Source organism: Pimephales promelas, chromosome 2 (assembly GCF_988280905.1).
Source record: "Pimephales promelas chromosome 2, fPimPro1.hap1.1, whole genome shotgun sequence".
Classification (NCBI taxonomy): domain Eukaryota; kingdom Metazoa; phylum Chordata; class Actinopteri; order Cypriniformes; family Leuciscidae; genus Pimephales; species Pimephales promelas.
In genome coordinates this window covers 50030322-50037821 of record NC_142770.1, presented here as the reverse complement: position 1 = coordinate 50037821, position 7500 = coordinate 50030322, and positions in this window count along the sequence as shown.

The window sequence follows — 7500 nt, the reverse complement described above, 5'->3', positions numbered from 1 at the left end:
TCGCCCCGGGCACGAAGCGCCCTCCCGGGTGACCGGCCCGGGAGGCGGGCCGTCCTGGTAAACTCTTTCGACTTCACGTTTAGGGACTCTGTCCCTTTTTTCCGGAGGGGGGCCTTTTCCTCCAGAGCGCCCTGGTTACCGCCTGCCTGCCGACCCCAGACGACGCATCCTCCCCAGGATGTCGGAAACCGATACCGAGCAACGCTTTTTTTTTTGGTCCGTCACCTTGTCCGAGCGGGGCTCTCGTCCCCTTCCTCGACAAAACCCCGAAGGCCCGTTTTAGGACCGTCTCGGCACCGACGGGTGCTCCGTTCACGCCCACCGATACCGTCTCGCCCCGGGTCCGAGGCACCCACCCAGGTCACCGGCCATGGAGACGGGCCGGCCCTGGGGAACTCTTTCGACTTCACGTTTACGGACTCTGTCCTTTTTTTCCGGAGGGGGGGCCTTTTCCTCCAGAGCGCCCTGGTGACCGCCTGCCTGCCTGCCTGCCGACCCCAGATGACGCATCCCCGCCTGGATGTCAGAAACCGATACCGAGCACCATTTTTTAGCCCGTCGCCTTGTCCGATTGGGGCGCTTGTCCCCTTCCTCGACAAAACCCCGAAGGCCCGTCTCAGGACCACCTCGGCACCGACGGGGGCTCCGCCAGGCAGACGCATTCGCTCGTGCCCGAAAACGAGGCGCTCTCCCCGGTCGCCAGCCGGGGGAGGTTCGTTAGCATTGGGAATCTCGTTCGCACGCAACAGCACGGACACTCGCCGTTTACCCAGACCGACCGTTCGACAAGCATATGCCTGGGGTGCACTTTTTCCATAAAACCAGCCCGTCTTTTCCTGGAGGTCTCGTACTTCCAGAGCTCCGACGGGGGCGCAGTCTGGATTTTATATGCCCACCCAGAGCGAGTCTGAGTGGGACTCACGACGGTCTGATCAATGGTAGGGGGTGCTCTGTGTTTTGCACCACCACACTTGCCCTCTTCCATACAGCCCCGAAGGCCCGTTTTAGGACCGTCTTCCCTCCAGGTCGAGCTCCAGGGGGTGTCGGGCGAATCTGACTCTGGCCCAGGACGGGGCCACCCTCCCTGGGCTGGCCAGGGAGGTCTGAGACCATGGAGCTTTAGAACCACACCACGTCATTGGACTTAGTCGATTTTACTCAAATTTTTTGGCACCAGAGCCGGACCCCGCCACGCGCGCCGGGCTCGTGCCCAGGAAAGACGCACCCTGCCTGGGGTGCACTTTACATAAAACCGGCCTGTCTTTTCCTGGAGGTCTCGTACTTCCAGAGCTCCGACGGGGGGGCGTAGTCTGGATTTTATATGCCCACCCAGAGCGAGTCTGAGTGGGACTCACGACGGTCTGATCAATGGTAGGGGGTGCTCTGTGTTTTGCACCACCACACTTGCCCTCTTCCATACAGCCCCGAAGGCCCGTTTTAGGACCGTCTTCCCTCCAGGTCGAGCTCCAGGGGGTGTCGGGCGAATCTGACTCTGGCCCAGGACGGGCCACCCTCCCTGGGCTGGCCAGGGAGGTCTGAGACCATGGGGCTTTGAACCCACGTCACGCCATTGGACTTAGTCGATTTTTCTCAATTTTTTTGGCACCAGAGCCGGACCCCGCCACGTGCGCCGGGCTCGTGCCCAGGAAAGATGCACCCTGCCTGGGGTGCACTTTTCAGAAAACCAGCCTGTCTTTTCCTGGAGGTCTCGTACTTCCAGAGCTCCGACGGGGCGTAGTCTGGATTTTATATGCCCACCCAGAGTGAGTCTGAGTGGGACTCACGACGGTCTGATCGCTGGTAGGGGTCCTCTGTGTTTGCCACCACCACGCTTCCCCCTCTCTCATACATCCCCGAAGGCCCGTTTTAGGACCGTCTTCGCTCCAGGCGGAGCTCCAGGGGTGGCGGGCGAATCTGAATCTGGCCCAGGACGGGCCACCCTCCCTGGGCTGGCCAGGGAGGTCTGAGGGCATGGAGCTTTGGAACCACACCACGTTATTGGACTCTGTCTATTTTTTCCCCCAAACTTTGGCACCAGAGCCGGACCACCACACCATGTGCGCTGGGCTCGTGCCCAGGAAAAGATGCACCCTGCCTGGGGTGCACTTTTCAGAAAACCAGCCTGTCTTTTCCTGGAGGTCTCGTAACTTCCAGAGCTCCAGCGCGGCGTAATCTGGATTTTTACATGCCCACCCAGAGTGACTCTGAGTGGGACTCACGACGGTCTGATCGCTGGTAGGGGGTCCTCTGTGTTTGCCACCACCACGCTTCCCCTCTCTCATACATCCCCGAAGGCCCGTTTTAGGACCGTCTTCGCTCCAGGCGGAGCTCCAGGGGTGGCGGGCGAATCTGAATCTGGCCCAGGACGGGCCACCCTCCCTGGGCTGGCCAGGGAGGTCTGAGGGCATGGAGGTTTGGAGCCACCGCACATTTTTTGTACTTTGTCGTTTTTCGAGATCTGGGCTTCAGAGTCGAGCCCAGGCTCCGTTTCAAGGTGGGCATTGGGCTTCGTTCTTGCCCAGGAGACCCGCACCCTGCCTGGGATGCACTTTTCAGAGAAACCGGGCCGCCTTTTCCTGGAGGTTCTCGTGTTTTTCAGAGCTCCACCACAGCAGAGATTGAATCCTCTTCCCCAGCCAGAGTGCACCCTCTCTGGCTTGGGTGAGTGCCTTGAGTGCCCTGGAGGTCCGAACCAACAGCACGTTTATGGACTTTGTCTATTTTTCCAAATTCGACTCCAGAGTCAAGCCGGCCAAGGGGCTCTCTGAAGGCCCCTCTCTCCCTCCCTCATCCTCTACAAGAGCCCCATGGTCCGTTTTAGGACCGTCTTCGCTCCAGGCGGAGCTCCAGGGGTGGCGGGGGAAATCTGAGTCTGGCCCAGGACGGGCCACCCTCCCTGGGCTGGCCAGGGAGGTCTGAGGGCATGGAGGTTTGGAGCCACCGCACCTTTTTGTACTTTGTCGTTTTTCGAGATCTGGGCTTCAGAGTCGAGCCCAGGCTCCGTTTCAAGGTGGGCATTGGGCTTCGTTCTTGCCCAGGAGACCCGCACCCTGCCTGGGATGCACTTTTCAGAGAAACCGGGCCGTCTTTTCCCTGGAGGTTTTCGTGTTTTTCAGAGCTCCACCACAGCAGAGATTGAATCTGCTTCCCCAGCCAGAGTGCACCCTCTCTGGCTTGGGTGAGTGGTGCCTTGAGTGGCCAGGGCCAACATCACCCACGGGCATCGGGCTTTATTCGTGCCCATGAGACCCGCACCCTGCCTGGGATGCACTTTTCAGAGAAACCGGGCCGTCTTTTCCTGGAGGTTTCGCGTTTTTCCAGAGCTCCACCACAGCAGAGATTGAATCTGCTTCCCCAGCCAGAGTGCACCCTCTCTGGCTTGGGTGAGTGCCTTGAGTGGCCAGGGCCAACATCACCCACGGGGCATCGGGCTTTATTCGTGCCCAGGAGACCCGCACCCTGCCTGGGATGCACTTTTCAGAGAAATCGGGCCGTCTTTTCCTGGAGGTTTCGCGTTTTTCCAGAGCTCCACCACAGCAGAGATTGAATCTGCTTCCCCAGCCAGAGTGCACCCTCTCTGGCTTGGGTGAGTGCCTTGAGTGGCCAGGGCCAACATCACCCACGGGCATCGGGCTTTATTCGTGCCCATGAGACCCGCACCCTGCCTGGGATGCACTTTTCAGAGAAATCGGGCCGTCTTTTCCTGGAGGTTTCGCGTTTTTCCAGAGCTCCACCACAGCAGAGATTGAATCTGCTTCCCCAGCCAGAGTGCACCCTCTCTGGCTTGGGTGAGTGCCTTGAGTGGCCAGGGCCAAAATCACCCACGGGGCATCGGGCTTTATTCGTGCCCAGGAGACCCGCACCCTGCCTGGGATGCACTTTTCAGAGAAATCGGGCCGTCTTTTCCTGGAGGTTTCGCGTTTTTCCAGAGCTCCACCACAGCAGAGATTGAATCTGCTTCCCCAGCCAGAGTGCACCCTCTCTGGCTTGGGTGAGTGCCTTGAGTGGCCAGGGCCAACATCACCCACGGGGCATCGGGCTTTATTCGTGCCCAGGAGACCCGCACCCTGCCTGGGATGCAGATCGGTTTGTGTGAGTCCTGGTTGGGTGAGCGTTACCCTTCTACATCACCCCCAAGGCCCGTTTTAGGACCGTCTCGGCTCCGGGCGGACAGCCGGGGGGCAGGGGGCGAATCTGCCTCCGGCCCGGGTCGGAGCTCCCTCCCCGGGGCCGTGCGTGGAGACCCGTCGCGCCCGGAGCTCCCGTGCAACCCCACGTTTTGGACTTGGGTTTTGGAGCGAGCGAGCGGGGTCGAACCCCGGGGGCCGAGCCGCCACGGAGTCCCCGAGCCCCGGGGACGAAGCCCCGGGAGCGAGGTCCCTCCGTGGAGGCGCGAGCCCCCAGGGCCCGGCCGCCCGCCCGGGGAGGAGAGCGCACGCTCCCCTACCCCTCAAAACCCACGTGGCTGGTTGCAGCAGACCCTGTGCACCGGAGGTTCCTCCAGGAGCGCGGGGCTGGGTGCTCTAAGCCCAAGTCATACAGGCAACCATGCCTCCCCGGGACTCCCCCTGCGAGCGGCGGCTGTTTGAAGGACGGTAACCCCACTGCACGGGGCTTCAAACGACCGTAGCTCGCCGAAGGCGGCTCCGATCGACGCCAAATTTTTATGGGCTGGAGAACGGGACGAGACCTTTCGAATGAGACCGCCCCCAGCCCCGTGGGCCCCCGGGGGCCCGAGATACGGGCCCCCAAAGCGCCCCGGAAGCGGAAAAACGCAAATATCTCGCCGAAAACTCGACGTGCCCGGCCGAGGCCGGGCTCATTCGAACCGTCTCGCCGAGCTGAACGCGTCCATATGCGTTTCGTCGTTTTTGGTCGAGTATTCGCGGAGATATCGGCCGAAAACCCTCGGCCGCGCTCTGAAATGGCGCCCGCCGATGACGTCACGATCCCGGGAGAAAATCGCCCGTATCTCCGCGACGCGAAGGCCCAGAGAGCTCAAATTTGGGTGGCGAGGTCCCACGGGGGCCCTCGCTCGAACCAGGGCGGCGGCGGGCCCCGGGGACGCCCCCTACCGGATCGCCGTTCGCCGGGACCCCCGACTTTGAACGGCTATAACTCGGGGACCCGGGCGAGTTGGACCTCGTGGGTGGGCTCTTTCGAAAGGCCCCGTCCGGCACTACGGTCGATTCGAGTTTGGGGAAGATTGGCCCAGGGGTTCGCGAGATATAAGCCAAAAAACGCCGCGCCTTTGACCGGGCCTAACTCCCTGACCCCGAGGCCCCCGGGGACGCGGGTGGCCTCTTTGGATAGGGCCCCTCGAGGCCTACGGAAGACCCGAGTTTGAAATTTTTTCGCCCGGCCGTCTTCGAGATATCGGCGAAAAACGGAATCTTCCCGTCCGGTGGGTGGGTGTGGGTGTCTCCGGGGGGCGGGGGGACTTCCAGGACCCCGGGGGGGGGGCCACCTGGCCGTGCCCGAGGACGGTGCACCTCCCTGGGTGTGCCGTCAGAGCCTCCGGGGCCCCGGAAGTCCCCGCCCGCTGCACGTTTTCGGACTTTGAGGGATTTTCGGGCCCGGAAAAGGGCCCCGAATTCGAACGCACGTAGCTCGGGGACCCGGGGGCCCAGAGACACCGGACTCGGGTCAAGTGTGGCGTCCCGGCGGGCCCCTCGCAAAGAGCCCGCCCCCGAGCTCCGGGGCCCCCGGGTCCCGGAGAAAAGGGGCCCGACGTGTCGGGGGGGCGCCCGGGAAGGAAAGGTCCCAGGGGCCCGGGGGAGGCGGGTTCCGAGGGCCCGTGGGGAGCCCCCGACACCCGAAAGGGCGAGCCGCTGGGACCTCCCCTCTCCGAGATACGGGCCGTTTTCTCCGAAAGTCGCCCGCGCGTAACGGGGCCCATCTCGGGACCGGGAGGTCCCAGCGGCTCGCGGCGGCGGGTGCGGGGCCCGCTCTCGGGGACCTTGCTCCTCCCGCCGTCCCGAGCCACGGGGACCTTCCGGTCCCGAGATACGGCCACTTCCTGTCCAGCTTTGACCGGGTGTAACTCGAAAAGTAAGCCGAGTTGGGGCTCCACACTCGGGGCTATTGGGGGCCTCTGGGAGGGCCCCACACGCCGGGTGTATGGGGCCCCAACTCGGCTTGGTTCCGGAGATATGGCCCTTTAAAGTTTCAACTTTGACCGGCTGTAACTCGAAAAGTGAGCCGAGTTGGGGCTCCACACTCGGGGGTATTGGGGGCCTCTAGGAGGGCCCCCCACGCCGGGTGTATGGGGCCCCAACTCGGCTTGGTTCCGGAGATATGGCCCTTTAAAGTTTCAACTTTGACCGGCTGTAACTCGAAAAGTGAGCCGAGTTGGGGCTCCACACTCGGGGGTATTGGGGGCCTCTAGGAGGGCCCCCCACGCCGGGTGTATGGGGCCCCAACTCGGCTTGGTTCCGGAGATATGGCCCTTTAAAGTTTCAACTTTGACCGGCTGTAACTCGAAAAGTAAGCCGAGTTGGGGCTCCACACTCGGGGGTATTGGGGGCCTCTAGGAGGGCCCCCCACGCCGGGTGTATGGGGCCCCAACTCGGCTTGGTTCCGGAGATATGGCCCTTTAAAGTTTCAACTTTGACCGGCTGTAACTCGAAAAGTAAGCCGAGTTGGGGCTCCACACTCGGGGGTATTGGGGGCCTCTAGGAGGGCCCCCCACGCCGGGTGTATGGGGCCCCAACTCGGCTTGGTTCCGGAGATATGGCCCTTTAAAGTTTCAACTTTGACCGGCTGTAACTCGAAAAGTAAGCCGAGTTGGGGCTCCACACTCGGGGGTATTGGGGGCCTCTAGGAGGGCCCCCCACGCCGGGTGTATGGGGCCCCAACTCGGCTTGGTTCCGGAGATATGCCCGTTTGAAGTTGCAACTTCTACCCAGTCTAATAATCCCAAAATAATAATTAAATAAAAAAAAAAATAATAATAAAAATAAAAATAAGCCGAGTTGGGGCTCCACACTCTGGGCCTGGGGGGCACCACTAGGAGATCCCCCTGTGCCCAGAGCGTGGAGCCCCGAATCGGCTTTCCACACCACTCACACCGGTTTCTGACTACCTTAAGAGAGTCATTGTTAGTCGCGCAGTTTACCCGACTCTGGGAACCGGGGCTTTGGGCTTGGGGGAGACCCACCGCTCGCCCCCTAACACGTCGGGGGGGACCAGGGGGCACCCGCCTGGACCCCCTCAGCCCCACTTCGGAGAACCAGAACGCTGGCCAGGGACCCCCACGGCGGTTGAAGTTTGAACTTCTACCCGGTGCATCCCGAAAAATTGAAAAAATAAAATAAAATAAGATAATAATAATAATAATAATAATAATTTTAAAAAAAATAAGCCGAGTTGGGGCTCCACACTCTGGGCCTGGGGTGGACCACTAGGAGATCCCCCTGTGCCCAGAGCGTGGAGCCCCAACTCGGCTTTCCACACCACTCACACCGGTTCCTGCCTACCTTAAGAGAGTCAAAGTTACTC